The following is a 22366-nucleotide window of genomic DNA, read 5'->3' on the forward strand; positions in this document are numbered from 1 at the left end:
CTGGAATGATCACTTGCTTCTTGAGGTGGAGTCCCTTTTCTTTGAGTGCCAGCTTCTCCCTTTTGACAGGCTGGCGGAAGAGAATGAACTCCCCGAAGGACAATTCCTTCTCCATAGGCAACTCATACATGATTGCCGGCATCTCTGGAATCTATCTGGGGTGAGCCGGCGTCCCATCCAGTGCTCCACGCAGTACTGACCATGGGCCCTAGTCAACACCTTATTATTTGGATATACAAGGCAATCGGGGAACTGACCCCAGCTCTGCTTTTCCAGTTGCGTCACAAATGGGAGGAGGAGTTTGAGAGGCCACACACCACAAAGAGTGGAAGTGTGCCCTGGAATTCCCAAAGAAAGTTTCCTGGTACACCAGCTTCAAAAATATACAATTCTTTATATTGCACAGGGCATACCTGACGCTAGCGCAGCTTCAGCGCCTTTACACAGAGTCACAGTTTGCTTGCCCCCACTGCCAGACCCCTTGCACAACCTTTCTACATATATTTTGGACCTGCCCAGCCCTGCAGCACTATTGAAGCTCCACCCAAGCCACACTGCATGAGGTCACAGAGCTCCCCAACATCTCTTCATTGGGAAGCATGCTCTGCAGGAATATGCAGCTGACGGAAGCACTGCAAAGCCAATCGCGGTTCGCAGCCCTGGCCCTCCTTCTAGACAAATGAGGCATCACACTGCACTGCCATGCACCTGCAGGACCCTCTTGGCGGCTTGTATAGGGGTGGTATATATGTGGGGCACTGCAGAGGAAGATGCGCTTCGATACGAGGTGCGTAGAGTGCGTTGCCGCCCTATTTCCCCAGAATGGGCAATGTTACTTTTGCCCTTCCGTCAGACTATTGAACATGACACTACACCCCTGCAGTCACAAGGTCCACCTGATGTGCCTCACCTAGCGACCCCCCTAGGGGTTGAGGTTTGCCTGCCTTCTTGAGACCCCCCACCCTGCAAACAAGTACACAACCGCCGGCACACCCCTGCGGAATCATCTTGCGCTTCCCTTCGCCTAGGCCTATAGCCACGGCTACTCAATAAATATCACCACACACCCACCTAACTCCCCCCTTTCTCCGCTCACCACTAACCCTTCAAGTATCCCATGTTAGTGATTAGTTCTCCCCATATCATCCTTCTTTTGGTTACATACACAAGTAGATACACCTTCCTTGGGAGCGACTCCTCCCCCCCCCCCAGGGCGCTTCTTGGACATTCCTCAAACTCGGTCCTTGTGCTTATTGCATGTAATGTTGCCTCAGGACCAGTCATGTACCCTTTTATGTCATGTATACACTTCCGGCTTGTACGATTATGTAATGTTTCTCTCTTTTTCTGAAAACCCAATAAAATGGTTTAAAGAATATATATATATTACTCCCATTACCTCCTCTCTTTTTATCATCTCTGGACAGCATTCTCTGTTTCAATTCACTCTCTCTACCTCATTCCTCTCTCTACCACTTTCTCATTATACATCTCTTTTCCTCACCCATCTGTCTCTACGTTACACGGTTTGTACTTCACTCTCTTTTCTCTACATCACCTCATTCTGTACTTCAACCGTGTCTCTCTACTTCACCTCTTTTCTTTCTATGTTTTATCTATTTCTACTCTTCATCCCTTGCATCTCAGTATAGTGTTCTCACTATCTTGCCTCTTTAGCTGTATACCTCTATCCCTTGCTGTCTCCATCTCTCTCTAATTCACCTCTCAATCATACCTCGTTTTCTCTACTGCACCACTCTGTGCACCTAGGGCCAGATGTAGCGAGCCCAATACCGGTCGGTAACGGCCGAAAATCGGTGTTTTCGGCCGTTACCGACCGGTATTTGGAAAATGAGATGTAGGTTGCCTAAAACCGGAAAAAATACCGAATCGGTAGATTACCGTCTCAGTAAAGATACCGAAACGTCAATATTTCCGATTCTGTAAAATTACCGATTCGGAACAAATACCGAGTCGGTAAAAGTTCCGACTCTGTAAAATTACCGAATCGGAAATTACGAAATGGAAAATACCACGCCATCGAGATGTAGGTGAGCCTTAAATTACCGATTAGCTCCGAAATTCGGTAATTACGAGTCGGTATTTAACATGGATTGCAAGCAGGTGGTAATCAGGTGCAGCCTATAAAAAAGGGCCCCAAAATGCAACACTGGAAGCAGAATGGCGGCTTTTTACGTCATAGCAAGACGGCTAAGGCTACAGGCAGCAGGTGAGAGGGAATGGAGAAGGGAGGAACAGGTATATAGGCAAAGGATTACACTCCTCCAATTGACAGAGCCAGAGATACTGCAGAGATACAGACTGCACCCTGAAACTATCATGGACCTGATCAGGGACCTGCATCCACTCCTGGACCACCCAAGACCAAGGGCCCATGCCATCCCACCCCATGTCCAGGTGCTCTGTAGCATACACCTCCTAGCATCTGGGAGCTACCAGAGTATAGTGGCAGCGGTAGGTGGGGTGTCCCAGAGCTGCCTGTCGCGTTTTTTCCGAAATTTCCTGGATGCCATGATGCAAAGAATGGATCACTACATCCACTTCCCAGACACTGATGCGGACTTGCTCAGGACCAAGACTGACTTTTACCTCATGGCAAACTTCCCACACGTGATTGGCTGCATTGATGGGACCCACATCCCCATTTGCCCCCCAGCTGCCAAAGAGCACATATACAGGAACAGGAAGTCAACACACACAATTAATGTACAAGCAATCTGTGATGCCAAGTTCATCATCACCGATATAGTGGCCAGATACCCAGGAAGTACCCACGATTCATATATCTTCCAAAACAGTGGGATCTATACCCGCCTGACAGCGGGTGAATTCGGGGAAGGATACCTGCTAGGTAAAGAAATGGGTGACACTCCCTTGATAGATGAAGCAGACGTATGTCAATGTGTGCATCTGAGTAATGTATATTTTGTCTTCCACTTTAGGGGATAGTGCATATGCACTCCGTTCCTTCGTCCTGACACCCTACCTCAACCCCACAACCCCCAGCCAGAGACGTTACAATGTGGCACATAAATCCACCCGGAACATCATTGAGCGCACCTTTGGCCTCCTGAAGAGCCGGTTCCGCTGCCTCCACAAAAGTGGGGGGGCACGGCAGTACACACCTGAAACGTGCTGTAAGATAATTGCAACCTGTGCAATGTTGCACAACCTCGCAACTAAGAGGGCACAGAGGTGGAATTGGAGGAGTATGTAGACCATGATGATGAGCAGGCACTACCAGCAGCCAACACAGTCGGAGTACCAACACCCACAGATGGAAGACAGAGACGGACAGAAATCACACACAACTACTTCTGAGTAAGTATCGAGACAAAGCACGTGTTGTACGTCAATGCACGTAGTTTATTTAGCACTACGTAGAAAAGACATGAGCCACAAATGTCACATACTACTGTGCCTGGCACTACTGTGTGTACAGGGGTTACTTCACCCTCACATGTCCAACTGATCATGCTAGACTCACTGCTTGCGCCCATGAACAGCCCCGCGTGATGCATGAGCTTGGCTGGGTTCAATGTCTGCTGTGCCAGCGCCGGCACTCTGGCGTCTGCTACTCCTCCTTACTTCAGGGACAGGGGTGCTGCCCCTGCTACTAGTGGTATCTGTGTCCCCAAGACCTTCTGCTCCTGTGGTGGCTGACTGGTTTGTCAGCAACACTTCCATCGCTGTAGTGATTCTCCCCATCCCCCGTGTGAGGTCAGTACAGCAGTGCATCAGCCCCTCCTGCATTGCAACTGACCGGCGACACATCAGTGAAGTTGCATTTGCAAGTTGCCGCATGCCGCCTGTCTGCTGCCGCGTACGATGGGTCTCCCTGTTCCTTTGTGCACGGTCCTCACGCAGTTCCTCACAGAGTGTCATCACACACTGAGACATGTCCCTGACTACCTCTGCCATGTCCTTCATGCTGTCTGCCATTGATGCTATTCCCTTGTTCATATCTGTGAAGTTGGTGTTCAGAATTCGAATCTGCCTGTGTACTGCACTTATCCCTTTTGCCTGCAGGCGCTGAACCTTCACCATTGTGGTCTCGAGGCCTTGGAACACACTCTCATCACGGCCACTGCCGCCTGACTCCCGGACCCTACGACGTCCTGTTCCTTCAGATGGCCTGACAGGAGTGGATGTGTGACCTGGTGCATTCCCTGCCATAGACTGCATTGACTCCTCACATTCCCCTTCCTCATCCGAGGATGTTTGTAGGATCCTATGCGGGGGACCCTCATGCCTCACAGGCCTGAGGATTTCAGACACCTCGGAGTCTGCTGGTGTGTGTGATTGTTCTGACGCAGGTAGTGGTGAGCCAATGAGCACAGGAGATGCTTCCAGTTGCATGGTGTCGTCTGCCTCTGGTATGTCTGCTGCTTGTGTGCATGGTGCTGTAGGTCTTGCACTGCTGGGCCCAGCATCCCTGCCTTCTTGCTCACTGCTATCCCTTTGGGGATGTGTCTTTTCCCTCACCTGCTGTGACTTGCGTGATGTCTCTCCTGTGATAGACATGGACAGTATCTTAGTGGTGCTTTCACCGTGTACATCAATATTAAATTACATTTTCACATCACTATTATCTGCTCCTCCCATGTGTCTGATTGTATTGTGTGGCATGCCTGACGACATTTCATGTTGACTGCTCATATGGGTATTCTTATGACTACCACTCCCATAATGCATTGCAGGTGAGTACTAAAGTCAGAACTGGATTTCCTAAATACATAGCCACATTGGGGGAGGTACACAGGCAGGGGGTGTGGGATGATGGACATGTCCCTTACCTTTCTTAGCTGCAGCTCGGGCAGAGCTGTCTGCATCACCAATCCCCAGGACGCAGTCTGGCTCCAGTGTGGACTCCACTAGCTCTTCCAGGTCTGTGAGTGGAGGTGCCTCTATATATAGTCCTCATATCACCATAAATGATCTCCAAGGCCATGCCATATTTCCAATTTCCAATTTCCACCTGTTAAATTGGACTCCTTGCTTCTTGCAGCCAGTTTCTTCTTAGTGATGATCCTTAGATCGTACCATCGCTTTTTTAGGTCGTCCACTTCCCTATTGGTCACTTCTATGGTGTTGATTTTAGTCTGGATCCCCAGCCAGGTGCTCCTCTTGACAGCCTCTGGTACCTGCAGGGACTGCTTTCCAAAGATTCTTGGGTAGTGCTTGACTACCTCCTCCACCAGCACCTGCAGTTCTCCAGTGCTAAACTTCATCTTCCTCTTCCTCTCTGCTCCTTCCCTCTGAGAGTCTTGGGGCTCCATTTGTTTCTCCTGCAGGGATCTGCTTCACAACTGCCTGTCTCTGTGTGTCTGCTCTCCTGTGTGATCAGTTACACTGCACCTGCATGGGTGTGGCCACTTCCTGGTTGTGGGGTGGGGTCGATGCACAGGATTGGTCTATTGCTCTGTTGGTTGGCTGAGGGGCGGGATGGAGACACGTGATTGGTTGATACTTCAACTGCCTGATATTTTGTATCCCCGACTCGGTATTTACCGACTCGGTATTTACCGACTCGGTATTTACCGATTCGATAAATACCGAGTCGGTAGTTTCAATGCATTCCTATGGGCCTCCGGGCCCATAGGATTGCATGTGAGTTACCGATTCGGTATTTGCCGTATCGGAAAATACCGATTCGGTGAATACCGTGAAGGGGTTACCGATTTTTACCGAATCGGTATTTTTTACCGGATTTTGACCTACATCTCGTTTCACTTTTCTGAAATACCGATTCGGTAAAAATCGGTATTTTGGAGTCGGTAAAAATGTGTTACCTACATCTGGCCCCTAATCCTCTCTGTCTCTGTCTACATTTCTTTCTCCATTTCTCTAGCTCTCTGTCTCACTGTAAAACAGGTTTCCCCAAACAGTTGAGCTCACACATTCAGATTAGCTCCCAGCCTTGACTGCATTTTTAAATAAGCACAGGGTCACATTTTCCTTTTTAAAGGGAAAGACTGTGTTTATGTTACATTATTATCATCATGCTGCAGAAGCAGTGCCTAATAATGAGCAGTGCTCTGTCCCATTTATGACCCAGGCAGGGCAGAGAGGTGACGAACTGGCACACAGAGGTATTTAACTGAATGCTTTTAAATTGGAGAAAATGAAAAAGAAAGTTACCTTAATGATTAAGATAACCCTTAATTGAAATGTTCTCCAATTTCAAAATGTTGAATTTACAAACAGCAGGTCTCTTGCTCCCAGTGGTCAGTAGACGCTTTGCCATGTTTATAACAGAAAAGTACTGTTATTCTTTTAAATGGCAGAAATTTAACGTGAAGAAAAGTATTTCTCTGAAACATCAAGTATTAATGTTTTCCTCCACTTTCAATTAAGCCAATTACGTCGTAATGCTTTATGAAGCATGTTTCTTCACTTTAAATTACTCCCATTAAAACAAATAGATGTATTTTTCTGTTATAAATATGGCACTTTTTAGGCCACTGGGAACAAGATACCAGCTGTTTGTAAATATGACACTCAGACATATAAACATAAAATTAAATCTTCAGTTTAATTTTCCCTCATTTCAATGTGTCTCCTTTACACACAGTACATCTTGCTCCCTGAGGTTAGTAGAACATGGTGCCATATTTATTGCTGCAAAAGGCAGCTATTATTTTAAGTGGGAGAAAATTAAAGAGCAGAAAAATGTTCCATATTATGAAAATTTTTCAGAAAATGTATCTGTACTTTAAATTTCTCCTATTTAAAAAATGGTTGTGTAGTGTAGTTCCTATATTCCCAATAGGCTCTGCGTATTGGAATAATATACACTATAGATTTGACATAGGACTGAGGTCAGTATGTCTCTATCGAGTATATTAAACTTAATTGTGTGTGTGCCAGCTAACTCAGAGGTCACTAGAAACTTTCTCAAATAAACAAGAAGGGATTAGTCACTTTACTTTTTTTCACTTTTAAATTCTTTATTTCGATAATAAAATCATAAAAGACAATAGTTAAAAAAAAGGCAATACCGGGGTTTTCTTCCTACACAAAAAGAAACCCTCAAAGTAACATAATATACAGTTTAAAATCTGGCGCCGAACCAATATAATCTTCAAGCAGTGTGGCACAACCCAATCAACACCATCCCTTTACACATTAAATGGATTAATTAAAATCAGATTTTAAAACAAGTTTTACAAAGGGTTAATACGCTAAATTCTATGTACATTGCATATATATATCCTAATGCAGGTTTAAGGTGGCAGATTGTAAAAATTACTCATTTAAAACGTAATTTACGAGCTCTAATGATCCACATCCAGTGTATAAATTTAGCTACAGCAATAACCACTGGTCGAGTACTATTAGTTTTTAGGATGCTTAAGGCCTCAGCCCCTGTGTTAAGTCCCAGCTGTAAGCAGATGGGTTTTAACCACTTGTGCCTGGGAGCTTTGTATTCAGGACAAATGAATAGAATATGCCCGATACTTTCTCGTTGGGTCTGGCAAAAGGGGCAACTAGTATCATTGCCACTTTTCCATTTGGCTGTGAAGGAATTAATGGGTAAAGTACCCACCCTGAATTGATGGTATCTCTTTCTGTCCTCAGGAACAGTGATACAATCCCAGTATTTGTCTAGTGCTGCAGAATTTTTAAGTTCCAAAAAGTCCGCGGTCAAGGACGGACCAACACAACTGCCAAATCTTTTTAGGTATACCATACTCCAATAGAGTGCTCTGAATGTATTCCTGGGTGGGAAGGTATGGGCTGTTGGATCTTCCCACAAAGTGGATAGACCCATTGTTGTATAAATTGCCTTTGCCTCCCTCATCCAGGGAATTCAATGTGCTTTATCGGCATTTCTAACCTCGAGGAATGCCCGTGCATACTGGTAGAGATCAGGCGTAACCCACAATCTCCTCCAGTACGCCACTGATCTGTAACGGGCCATGTCCTCCAAACGTTGAGAACCTAAGTCATATAAAAGAGGGGTGAGGGGCATAGAAACGGGGATACCTCGTAAAAATGTATTCTGGGCCCTAGATAGGGGTACAAGGTTACTGAATCCCCATAGTTCTGCCCCGTATAAAACTGCGGCTCCAATCTTGGCATCGTAAATTTTCAATGCAGGGGTAATTGGTCTGGTGTGGGAGAGGAGTAGCTCTTTAGTCAAAACTCCAGCTAGCTGTGCATGCTTTGTAACCAGCTGGGATGTGTGGGGTTTCCAATTCAAGTTTGCGGCTAGGGTGATGCCCAAATATGAAAAAACCTGGGTCTGTTCGAGTTGCGCCCCATTCATGACCACTTTCCCTCTTACATGTTTGGACTTGTGAAGGACCATAAACTTGGTCTTATTTACATTTATAACAAGTCCATGATCATTTCAGAAGACCTCAAACACATCTATTCCTTTTTGTATCCCACTCTGTGTTTTCGAGATCAGCAGGGTATCGTCTGCAAACATCAGCAGGGAGATCAGCCTTCTATCCAGTTTGGGAGCATCGGTGGGTTGATGCTCATAGTAGGAGATCACCCTGTTGATGTATAATGAGAAGAGGGTCGGGGCAAGTACGCACCCTTGGCGAACATCTCTAGCAATCCGAAACTTATCGGTAACACCACCCTGTTGGTTCCATCTGACTTGGGCAAAATAGTCTCTGACAACTGCATAAACATGACAACTTTGTTTCCCCTAGAATCAAAAAAATATCTTCAGAGTCGTGGAAACAACAGATAACTATTTCACTCAGTCAATCGTGCATGCATCATTTCTACAGAGTTTGCACAGAAATAGAGAGACTGGCATTTCAATAAAAAGGGTTTATTGAACAGTCTTCTTTCTCATGCAAGAGAGGTAAACTGCTACAATCATTAGACAGAATGTGAAGTATAATGCGTACAGCGTAAACAGTAATATAAAATAATACTGTAATAGCATTGTCTGTTGCTATGACATATATAAAAAAACATACATAAATAACACAGGCTAAAATACTCAACTGGTGCTTCTAAAATATGCCTACCCCAGTGTACCTAACCTAGGTCTAGTACGAGGGAAGAAGTAGGATCTGTCTTTAGCATAGGTTTAGTTTTGCCAAGAATTGCCAAATGTTTCTCTAGGTTCACAAGGTTCACACCTTAGAATGAGAGAGGTTGGTATCTCTTTCTCGGGACTCGATTTCCCAACACCCTACAAAGGGAGTCAGAAACACTGGAGCTGGATTCTTGGCAGGAGGATGACAGCTTCTGAACAGTGCGTCAGCTGGAGAGTTGGCTTCCTTCGGCACTTGCTGTAGCGAGCTGCATCATGCAAGTAGGTAGTCGAACTGCACCGAACCACACCGTGCTTTGCCATAGCAAGTGAAGGTATATTTATACCTTGAAGGTGTTTAGGAATGCCAGTATTGATGTAAAAGTCGTGCATATGAACGTCATGAATGAACCCCTAAGGAATAGATGTTTATGCATAATAATGAGTTCTTGGAGAAATCAATATCCAAGCAAGAGGAAGTCCCTAACGGCTTAAGAGTCTGGTTTTCCAAAAAAAGCGTTGTGACATAGATGAATGGATCGAAGTAGCCATGCCTGTATTTGGGTAGCATGGGCTATGCCTAAAGAAGGACTGGATTTCTATGCCTATATAAGGGCAATGTGAATTGTACCTATATAAGGGCATGAATCGGGAAATTAATTTGGAATCTAACATCGAACACAACACCAACACCACTTTATTATGTACAACGTTACTAAATTCTAAACATGTTTAACATATCTATAACATATCTACACACAAAGGGGTCGATTCCGATTCGGGAAAAAACACTCCGAATAGCCGTACGGAGCGTTTTTCCCGTACGAATCGTACACTGCAGCCTCCCCCGTACGTACGATGAAGTACGATTCGTACCAGGAGCAGGACTCCGTACGAATCGTACAAAGACCGTACGACTCCAATCTCCGTACGATTCTCCCTTGGAACCCATTGTACGCGACATCCGTATGGTCCGAAGCAGGTTTTCCCGACCCTACAAGTACGATTCGTGTCGGGTACGCACCATAGGATGCTTAATTTACGGGAGCCCAAAACATCCGGAGAAGCAGAGTATGCCTAGAATCGAAACAATATCTTCAGAGTCATGGAAACAATAGATAACTATTTCACTCAGTCAATCGTGCATGCATCGTTTCTACAGAGTTTGCACAGAAATAGAGAGACTGGCATTTCAATAAAAAGGGTTTATTGAACAGTCTTCTTTCTCATGCAAGAGAGGTAAACTGCTACAATCATTAGACAGAATGTGAAGTATAATGCGTACAGCGTAAACAGTAATATAAAATAATACTGTAATAGCATTGTCTGTTGCTATGACATATATAAAAATACATACATAAATAACACAGGCTAAAATACTCAACTGGTGCTTCTAAAATATGCCTCCCCCAGTGTACCTAACCTAGGTCTAGTACGAGGGAAGAAGTAGGTTCTGTCTTTAGCATAGGTTTAGTTTTGCCAAGAATTGCCAAACGTTTCTCTAGGTTCTGATCAGCTCCATACCTTAAAATGAGAGAGGTTGGTATCTCTTTCTCGGGACTCAATTTCCCAACACCCTGCAAGGGGAGTCAGAAACACTGGAGCTGGATTCTTGGCAGGAGGATGACAGCTTCTGATCAGTGCGTCAGCTGGAGAGTTGGCTTCCTTCGGCACTTGCTGTAGCGAGCTGCGTCACGCAAGTAGGTAGTCGAACTGCACCGAACCACACCGTGCTTTGCCATAGCAAGTGAAGGTATATTTATACCTTGAAGGTGTTTAGGAATGCCAGTATTGACGTAAAAGTTGGGCATATGAACGTCATGAATGAACCCTTAAGGAATAGATGTTCATGCATAATAATGAGTTCTTAGAGAAATCAATATCCAAGCAAGAGAAAGTCCCTAACGGCTTAAGAGTCTGGTTTTCCAAGAAATCGTTGTGACATAGATGAATGGATGGAAGTAGCCATGCCTGTATTTGGGTAGCATAGGCTATGCCTAAATAAGGACTGGATTTCTTGAATTGTACCTATATAAGGGCATGAATCTGTTTAACATATCTAAAACATAAATCATGTTTAACATATCTAAAACATATCTACACACATATCTAAAAAAAAGCTTCCGTCCGAATCGGATCCGGAGCCCTCTCCGTACGAATCGTTCACGTCCGTCCGAATCGCGTAGTACGATCCGTATCCCGTCAATCCGTCCGAATCATCGCGGACCGTACGAATTGCAAGGCTGAAACCGTATGACATGGACCCTCACAGTGAACCGTACGATTCGTAAACACGCCGTACGATCCGATGAGTACGATCCGGACCGGGCTATGAGGACGCGATTCGTACGGTCCAGGTCAGGTAAGGGCGATTCGTACGGACAACCACACAATCACATACACACCGTACGGTGCGTACACCCCATGATCGCAGGGGTGCACACCGTACCCCTGCGATCATGGGGTGTACGCACTGCACCCCAATCATGGGGTATGGTGCATACACCCCATGATCGTGGGGTACAGTGCGTACAACCCATGATCTCAGCGGTACGCACCGTACCCCTGCGATCATGCGGTGTACGCACCATACGGGGGGGGCGTTCTGTACCTGTTTCGAGGCATACTCTGCTTCTCGGATGTTTTGGGCTCCCGTAAATTAAGCATCGTACGGTGCGTACCCGACACAAATCGCACTTGCTGGGTTGGGAAAACCTGCTTCAAACCGTACGGATGTCGCGTACAGCGGGTTCCGAGGGAGAATCGTACGGAGATTGGAGTCGTACGGTCTTTGTTCGATCCGTACGGAGTCCTGCTCATGGTATGAATCGTACATCATCGTACGTACGGGGGAGGCTGCAGGGTACGATTCGTACGGGAAAAATGCTCCGTACGGCTATTCGGAGTGGTTTTTCCCGAATCGGAATCGACCCCAAAGTGTGAAAACCCACCGAAATACATAAAAATGCATTAAGAAATGGTTGTACACATAATGGATTCATAGGTACTGTACACATCAAAACAATGTTTCATTCTAAGCATTTATTCGACATTTGAATGCCAACTGAATCAATCATGAAATAGACATTTATGAAATGGCTATTAAATACAGAAGAAAAAGGCTGATACCATTTCATGTCAGGTTTACATAAAACTGTTTGTTTTGTGGGCAAGAGTCATATATTGTCACTGGAAGTATTCAAAGAATTATTGTTCTCTATGAATAGTTCTACTTTAAGCAGTTTACTTGCGCCATGAATTGAAAAATACAAATTTGGAAGAAAAAAATTAATCATAGGAAAAAGTTCTAAAGTACGTCTCTTGTTTTGAAAAATGAAGGTCAAATTCAAAGTCTCTCAGAACACTGTGTGCCGAACCCAAAAAGTCAGTGTTAGGGCTTGGAGAAAACATGAAATCTTCTATGTCTGTCAACAAAAAGTCGTCTACCATTGTAGGTGAAAGTTGGATTACCTCGTTTAGAAAATTAACCGCACATAGATGTGAAGCATTGCCGTCAGCATTGGTCGCATTAGCAATGTTCGCAATGGATGCTACCTGCACGCCTGTTTCCTCTCATACCTCTGCAGTTGCAATTTGGGTCTGTGAGATCTCAATGAATGCCGTCATCAGAATTGGTAGCCGCCTGGGACAACACAGAGCATGGGCCATTACCGGTTCCAGCTAAGTATCAACATCCTTTTTCATAATTGATGGTAGTGTCAGACAGATGTCTAGCATGCATTCTTCTCCGCATAACAGGCAGCGTAGAACAGGTAAGATGCAATCTTGCCAGATTGGTCTGAATGACAGGAAACATGTGGTATTTAATTCTCGTAGACGAGTTAATCCCAAAATTTGGATGATGCGCTCAAGACACTTCATCTCCAATAGAGCTCTCTCTGTGGTTCTTGGAGTGGCGCTGGTGACTTGGCTTGCCATATCGTAGCAGAAGGAGCAAAAATAGTATCCCTGCAACGAGTCCCAAAAGGAGGGGCAGTCCGCCAAACCCAGAGTGCACAAAGTTTGGAAATATTCCTAGGACTGCTTGAAAAGGTGCTAACAGTCCGGAACATACGTTCTTAAATAGATGTACAATACCGCTCGTATCAGACATATTTGAGATACGACTTAACATTTCCGAGAAATGTATATGGCAGTTTGTAGTTAAGAGGGCATGTATCTCGGCAGAAGTCCTTGCGACTTGTAGATCATAGGTCTCTTTGGTCGAGGTCAGTGGCACAGTTTTTTGCAATAGAATGACTTTCATTCTGCTTAAAGTATCAATTCGTATAGAAGAGATGTTCAGTGAAGGCCATAAAGGCGACTCCCTGTCTGTCTTGGTTTTTTAATACAATACTTGCATACAGCAAGTGACCCTGGCTGACACAGTTACATTCCATTTGAAAGTTGTCCAAAAATAGGATCAATCACTGCAGCTGATGAACCTTGCAGGTGACAGGATAAATTGTTAGAGCAATCATCGCAGGCCCCGTGTAAATTAATACCCCGACAAAGGAGAGAACCGCTTAGTACGTTTTCACAGTTTTCACCGCTAACAAACACTTTACGCCCCCCACTCTAACATCTGTGTGTGTATGGTAAATCCCAGGATGTCTTGATGTATTCTTTACCCAACCTTTCATATGTGCCTGCTGGTAAGTGTTTTAGGCAATTTTGAAAATGGAGAATTGTAACAGGCAGAGTGATTGTCCCATGTATAATCCATTCAGTAGCTGGTTTCTCTGCTACCGTAAATGGCAATCTTTCCAGTTTTTCAATACTCAGCACCGTAAAGTCTGCTCCCCTTTGTGCCAATTTGATCTGTTTATCAGTGAGATTAAATTCTGAAAACAGTGACGTAGTATTGATTAAACGCCAAGGCACATAGCCTGAACAAAGGTTTTGTAATGTCCAGCCTAATGGCATGTTAGAACTTAATTGCGACTGACCATGTTGCAACATGACCACGTTCTGTTCCATGATGTCTATGGCAGAAGACACTAGGCTTTCCAATGAATATATCCTGGACGACAGAGTCGTTAACCCATTGTCAACTACAGAGAGAGTTTTCTCTAAAGTAATACGATCAATTTCTCGTATTCTTTCTGCAGTCTCTGCTTGTGTAATCTTCCATGCTTCATTATAAGCAGCTTATATACCGGCATATATAAAACGTTTTTGACGCGGTTTTCTTGGTCCTAGTAAGAATTCCCTAAGGTCAGCGCAATCTTTAAGTAAAGATAAGTGTTGCTTTACATCATAAGTGTAGATTTCTGTAGCCAATCAAAGCAGAGCTTACCTACACTGTACGTTGTTACTATTCCAGGATGCTGTCTTTGAACATATCTTGGATCTGGCCTATTGAATGTGAAACCCTGTGTTTTGTTCAGGAATCTATTTTGACAGTTGTTTGTGTCTGTGGGCCAGATTAACCATTTTTTCCAGTCTGGATCTGTTCTGTTGTGATGCAAAATAGTATGTACATCGACCTCCCCCTCTGAAGTGTTTTCGCTATCAGGTGTAGGTGTAGGTATGGACGGATTGTTCATGTCTTTGATCTTTTGATCTGTTGGACAGTGTCATTCAAAAACATAATTTGCTCAGAGATGATACAGACTCTACACATAGCTTCTACACCCTGTACCTGCCAATCTTTTGTATCCCAGATAGTTTTTGTCTCAATGTTGTCTTTACAAAAGTCGAAACCTAGTTTAGACAGTTAGGCATAAAAGGCTGCAGAATAAATCTTCTTTGTATTTGTCAACATACTTTTCACGGAAAAACAAAAGAAGGAGTATTTTCCGACGTATAGACTGGAGGTCTTTCAAAATTGGAAAATTAATCCTTTTCTAAAAAAACCCTCACTCACCACCTAGTGGTGACATGCTTCATCATCGGGGTCCACCCTGGTGGCCTAGCGTCACCAGGGTGTGCTTCGACACCTGTAGTACAGTGGAGCGGGTTGTGAGATGTAAGTGCAAAAAAAGTGATGTTAAAAATTGTCCTGGTTTAACTTTGAAAAAGTGAATTTTATTAAAAAGTAACTGGACAATGTTAAAATAAAGTGCGAGATACTGGAAGGGAAAGTTACGACCTACGTATCTCTGTATGTGTTTATAGTGCATTAGGTCAACATGTTTCAACCATTAGGGAAAAATTCCCGGTATTCATCAGGACCAAAGGAGATGGACGGTATGAGTCCCCTAAAAAACTCACCCTGTCCTAAATCCTTATTTGACCTATGGTAAAATTGTACCAAAGGTGGGATGCTCTCAAAAATAAGGAGCAAGAACAAAAACAAAAAACCTGTGGGGAGAGAAAATAAATGGGCGTCAGGCGCAAAACATTCTTACTGGCCTGTTACATCGTGCAGATTCTCAGTGCATACATTCTGCATGCCACAGTGGTGAATGGAGACCTCTGGTAGACGATGAGCATGGTGATATATAGTGGGTGAGCGCTTATAATTAAAGCCAAAAGGTAATATATCAATATACATTGAGTGCGTGCTAAATTGCATGCAGTAGTATTATGGTTATCGCCAACAGTAGGAGGGATTGCATAGTTACAGCGCAAGTCTATTATGATGCGTAATGTGATTTCTCACTAGCCACTCAGTGGTAGCCATTGGTAACTATGAAGCGAAAAAGACAGACTGGACTGACAAAAACGAGTAACACAGAAGAGTTCACATATACTTCATGGCAGAGGGCAGGCTTACTAATTGTAGTTTTGTTTTGTGCTTCGTCGGGCAGGGGGTAGGCACATCACGCGGTACAACGTATTCTAGATCAAGAAATGTTGTGCCCGTGATTAGTAACATACATGTGGAGCGGGTCATTGCTGTTTTTTAGGTACGCGGTAAATGATCTGGGCGTATCTGCATCCACAAGAAGCCAAGGACGTTTACTTACAGTTTACTGGCGTGGCGAGTGGCCCATAACCTACTTCTACCTTCCGCTGCTCGGCTGCAAATGCCGTGCGGTCCGGTGTAGGTAATATTGGGCAGAAGCTTCCGGGTGCGGTCACGTGGGGCCGCGTCACCGGTAGGGCGGGGTTGCGCTATGGCAAGTCTCGGGCCGCTCGTTGTCATGGAGAAGCGACGCTTAGGCCAATGCGTTCAAGAAAAACCTGCACTATTAGTCGGTGCCTCGATTAACAATGTTGTTAAAGGTGCATAAATACGGGGTTTGCCGAGTTGTTCAGTTTGTTACATGTTAAATGTAGAACAATTACTCAAAACTTCGGAGGGACATAGGTAGCGTTAAACTGTATTAAATAACACCGGGCAAAGGCTCAGTGGTCATAATGGAGTAAGGTGACTCGAGCTCCTTTTTAAATATTGCCAAATAAGTTAGTACAAAAGGGAAGACAATGCTCGTTATTAGATAGCGTGGGACTATATGTTATATTATAAACAACGGGCTGAGACTCAAATGGAGAGTCTGTGGTCATGTAGGAGTCTGGTTGGGTTCAGTGCCACAAGGCAAGGAAGCCCAAAGGGGTTGTTTGGACAAATATCCAAGGAGTGTGGGTGAACCAATGGGTTCTTCAAGGAAAAAGGAAAAAACTGCTCATTTTAACACAGAAGCCCATGGAATATTATCGTGTGGGTCGAAAGTCTGTAAATCCAACGTTGCTCTTTTTCAAAGAGGCGGGATTGTATATTGGGGCCTGGTTGCAATTGTTCAATCACGGTCCACCTCATGTCATTTGGAGTGTGGTGGGCTGTGAGAAAATGGTCAGTCAATTTTGTAATATTTTTCTTGCAGCGTATTGTGCTTCTGTGTTCACAGATACGTTGTTTTATTTTGCGGGTAGTCATTCCCACATAGGGCTTTCCGCAAGTGCATGTGATTAGATAGACAACATTGCTGCTGTTGCAGTTGTTAAGGCTTCTTTGTTCCCAGACCCTGTCCTTTTCTAGATTGAGCGTTTTGGTGTTGTCAGTGAGGTGGCAGACACTGCAGTCACCACATCGTGAGTGTCCCGTTACTGGCGGGAGCCCCCATATCTGTGTGAGAGTGGGGTTGCTGTTCTCGATGGTCTTTTTGGGTCTGGTGTTTACCAGGCTATCTTTTAGGCTCTGTGCCCGTCTGTATGAGAACAGTGGTTTGTCCCATTTGAGGTTACCGGAATTTACCATGGACCAATGTTTATTTATACTTCTGCTGACTTGGTTTGAAATGGCGTTATAAGTAGTCACGCATGTCAATGGAGTTGTTTGTTGGTTCTTTACGGTTTCTTCCAGGAGGGTTTCTCTCGGTTGGTTCCTCGCTCTCTTTTGGCATTTGTTGATAATCTTGGGGGGGTAACCACGGTTTTTCAATTTTGTGGTCAGTTCTTTTGCCTGGCTTTTATAGTCTGTCAGTTTGCTGCAGTTTCTGCGTAAGCGCAAATATTGGCCGTAAGGCAGATTTTCCCTCAGCGGTCGTGGGTGGAAGCTCTCGTATCTTAACAGGTTATTTTTCGCTGTCGGTTTGAAGTAAGTCTTGGTTGTTAGAGTATCATTTTCCTTTTGGATTTGTATGTCTAAAAAGACCATTTTCTCTTTGTCAATACTGTGAGTGAAGTGTAAGTGGGGGTCGCAGTTATTGAGCCAGGTTATGAACGCCAAGAGTGTTTCTTGTGGGCCTTGCCAGATTGCTAGAACATCGTCAATATACCTACGCCAGAATTTGATGTTTTCATAGTAGGGGTTGTCTGGCGATAGGATATATTTCTGTTCAAAGTCAAACACGTAGATCCCCGCCACGCTCGGGGCAAAAACGCTGCCCATGGATGTACCCCCTATTTGGAGGTATAATGATCCTTCGTATTCAAAAAAGTTCCTTTTCAGGGCTAGGGTAGCACATTTGATGATGAATTCCTTGGGCGTGCGGTGGTCCCAGGTGGTTTCTTCCAGTGTTTTCTTAAGTACCTCTATGGTTGCATCCTGGGGTATGTTTGTATAGAGGCTTTCGATGTCAAAGCTCACTATGATGGTATTTTCCTCCATTTTGATGTTCTCTAGAAGTGTTAGTAGGTTCTTTGTGTCCTTTAGGTATGTAGGTGTCTTTTGTACAAGGGTTTTGAGGAAAAAGTCACAGAACCTAGATAGGGGTTCCAATAGTGAACCTATGCCGGATACGATTGGTCTTCCTGGGGGGGGCATTTTGTTTTTGTGCATCTTGGGTACCACGTAGAAATATGGTATTCTGGCTTCAGTTTTACTCAGGTAGTCCGCCTCTTGTTTCGAGATGTGACCCGCTGCTTCAGCTGTTTCCACAAGATCTATGATTTCTGCACGTAGGTCTTCTGTGGGATCTGTTGGGAGTGGCAGATAGTTCTTTGTGTCACCCAGTAGGCGTCTACATTCCGTGTTATAGTCCGTTGTGTTCATTATTACCAATCCACCACCTTTATCCGCTGGTTTGATCACAATTTTGTCATCATTTTTTAGGTCAATTATGGCTTTTTTCTCTGACCTGCTGTTGTTGTGGTAAAGTGTGGTAACTGACATATTTTCAATGTCGTTGAACACTGCCTGTTCGAAAGTATTGATTTCGACTGGGATGGTGTGTGGGGGCGGTACAAATGTGGATTTTGTTCTTAATCCAGTTTCATTCGTGTTCTCCTCTGAGTTCTCGGTGTGGGTTTTCTCAAAAAATGCTTTGAGCTTCAATTTTCTGAAGAACGCCGCCAGTTCACATTGTAATTTAAATTTGTCCAGTGCGGCTGTGGGTACAAATCCAAGTCCTTTATTTAGAACTTGTGTTTCCGTCTCTGACAGTACTCGTGATGATAAGTTGGTTACTAGCTCCTCACGTTGCTGGGGCCTGCCTTGTTGGTCCCGGTTTTGCTTCTGGTGTTGTTCCCCACTGTGTCCTCCTCCTCCCAGTGGACGTTGTTCCCTCGTCTGTTGCGCCCTCTCCCGCGCCTGCCTCTGTTGGAAAAAGGAGGCCGGAATTGATTAGGTGGGAAGGGGAATTGTTGGAATGGCGGTTGCCATCCATACATCGGGAAATGTTGCGGTGGTTGATAGGGGTTCTGAAACGGAGGGTGGCTATATTGTGGCCATTGGTAGTGCCCTCTGTATGCTCCTCCTTGTCTTTGTTTCGATGTACTACTATTAGATCCTCCGCTGTTTTTTGAGCCAAGGGAGGTGTTGCTTGAGGCATCCGAATCTTGATCGGGTGTTGTCGTGGCTTTATAGTCTGGGTCAGAGTACGGGTAGGCTTTGACGAATTTAAATTTCTTGAGATCCTTTTGGAATTTAAGCACCTTTTGTTGGGTGAGGTTGTCTCTATATTCGTTTATTTCTTTGTTGAGGTCGTCTAACTTTTTCTTGTATCCTGTGATAGTGGCTTTGATTTGGCTCTCAGTCACTTGTATCTCTATTTGGATTTTCTCGGAAAGGCGTACTGCAGTTTTGAGGATCAGTATAATCCAATCGTGAGTGCAGTGCCATGCTATGAGGGCCCAATCCTTCCTGAATTCTGGGTCGTCTAAGAAAATTCTCGGGGCATTAGTAACGAGCAGGCCATTTGGGGATATGTTATTGGTGACATACTCTTTCAATATAGTTCCATGCAATATGGTTCTAATGCGATTGCGTTTCATCTCCGTCAGTTTGTCCCACTCCGAAGTCTGTGAGATGGTATTGCTGATATTGGCATCTGCAAAATCATTGAGGTTGCTCATGATTGAGTCTATTTCTTCTGTTGAAAAGGATAAGCCTGGGTTTTCCGCCATGTTTGTATCGTGTCCTCTCACCAGTGATACCGGTGTAGGCAGTGTCTATGCTCTCGCAGCTGTGCGCTGCCACGATATCGGGAAAACAAAGGAGAGAGTAAGGGATCGTGCCCACTGCAGGTGGACGAGGAATACTCCTGTTCCCCTGGACAAGGATATGGAAAAACAAAAGAAGGAGTATTTTCCGACGTATAGACTGGAGGTCTTTCAAAATTGGAAAATTAATCCTTTTCTAAAAAAACCCTCACTCACCACCTAGTGGTGACATGCTTCATCATCGGGGTCCACCCTGGTGGCCTAGCGTCACCAGGGTGTGCTTCGACACCTGTAGTACAGTGGAGCGGGTTGTGAGATGTAAGTGCAAAAAAAGTGATGTTAAAATTGTCCTGGTTTAACTTTGAAAAAGTGAATTTTATTAAAAAAGTAACTGGACAATGTTAAAATAAAGTGCGAGATACTGGAAGGGAAAGTTACGACCTACGTATCTCTGTATGTGTTTATAGTGCATTAGGTCAACATGTTTCAACCATTAGGGAAAAATTCCCAGTATTCATCAGGACCAAAGGAGATGGACGGTATGAGTCCCCTAAAAGACTCACCCTATCCTAAATCCTTATTTGACCTATGGTAAAATTGTACCAAAGGTGGGATGCTCTCAAAAATAAGGAGCAAGAACAAAAACAAAAAACCTGTGGGGAGAGAAAATAAATGGGCGTCAGGCGCAAAACATTCTTACTGGCCTGTTACGTCGTGCAGATTCTCAGTGCATACATTCTGCATGCCACAGTGGTGAATGGAGACCTCTGGTAGACGATGAGCATGGTGATATATAGTGGGTGAGCGCTTATAATTAAAGCCAAAAGGTAATATATCAATATACATTGAGTGCGTGCTAAATTGCATGCAGTAGTATTATCGTTATCGCCAACAGTAGGGGGGATTGCATAGTTACAGCGCAAGTCTATTATGATGCGTAATGTGATTTCTCACTAGCCACTCAGTGGTAGCCATTGTTAACTATGAAGTGAAAAAGACAGACTGGACTGACAAAAACGAGTAACACAGAAGAGTTCACATATACTTCATGGCAGAGGGCAGGCTTACTAATTGTAGTTTTGTTTTGTGCTTCGTCGGGCAGGGGGTAGGCACATCACGCGGTACAACGTATTCTAGATCAAGAAATGTTGTGCCCGTGATTAGTAACATACATGTGGAGCGGGTCATTGCCGTTTTTTAGGTACGCGGTAAATGATCTGCGCGTATCTGCATCCACAAGAAGCCAAGGACGTTTACTTACAGTTTACTGGCGTGGCGAGTGGCCCATACCCTACTTCTACCTTCCGCTGCTCGGCTGCAAATGCCGTGCGGTCCGGTGTAGGTAATATTGGGCAGAAGCTTCCGGGTGCGGTCACGTGGGGCCGCGTCACCGGTAGGGCGGGGTTGCGCTATGGCAAGTCTCTTGGGCCGCTCGTTGTCATGGAGAAGCGACGCTTAGGCCAATGCGTTCAAGAAAAAACTGCACTATTAGTCGGTGCCTCGATTAACGATGTTGTTAAAGGTGCATAAATACGGGGTTTGCCGAGTTGTTCAGTTTGTTACATGTTAAATGTAGAACAATTACTCAAAACTTCGGAGGGACATAGGTAGCGTTAAACTGTATTAAATAACACCGGGCAAAGGCTCAGTGGTCATAATGGAGTAAGGTGACTCGAGCTCCTTTTTAAATATTGCCAAATAAGTTAGTACAAAAGGGAAGACAATGCTCGTTATTAGATAGCGTGGGACTATATGTTATATTATAAACAACGGGCTGAGACTCAAATGGAGAGTCTGTGGTCATGTAGGAGTCTGGTTGTGTTCAGTGCCACAAGGCAAGGAAGCCCAAAGGGGTTGTTTGGACAAATATCCAAGGAGTGTGGGTGAACCAAGGGGTTGTTCAAGGAAAAAGGAAAAAACTGCTCATTTTAACACAGAAGCCCATGGAATATTATCGTTCAATCCCCATTTGTGGGTCGAAAGTCTGTAAATCCAACGTTGCTCTTTTTCAAAGAGGCGGGATTGTATATTGGGGCCTGGTTGCAATTGTTCAATCACGGTCCACCTCATGTCATTTGGAGTGTGGTGGGCTGTGAGAAAATGGTCAGTCAATTTTGTAATATTTTTCTTGCAGCGTATTGTGCTTCTGTGTTCACAGATACGTTGTTTTATTTTGCGGGTAGTCATTCCCACATAGGGCTTTCCGCAAGTGCATGTGATTAGATAGACAACATTGCTGCTGTTGCAGTTGGTATGGCTTCTTTGTTCCCAGACCCTGTCCTTTTCTAGATTGAGCGTTTTGGTGTTGTCAGTGAGGTGGCAGACACTGCAGTCACCACATCGTGAGTGTCCCGTTACTGGCGGGAGCCCCCATATCTGTGTGAGAGTGGGGTTGCTGTTCTCGATGGTCTTTTTGGGTCTGGTGTTCACCAGGCTATCTTTTAGGCTCTGTGCCCGTCTGTATGAGAACAGTGGTTTGTCCCATTTGAGGTTACCGGAATTTACCATGGACCAATGTTTATTTATACTTCTGCTGATTTGGTTTGAAATGGCGTTATAAGTAGTCACGCA

The sequence above is a fragment of the Lissotriton helveticus genome, chromosome 7 (assembly GCF_964261635.1).
Source record: "Lissotriton helveticus chromosome 7, aLisHel1.1, whole genome shotgun sequence".
Classification (NCBI taxonomy): Eukaryota; Metazoa; Chordata; class Amphibia; order Caudata; family Salamandridae; genus Lissotriton; species Lissotriton helveticus.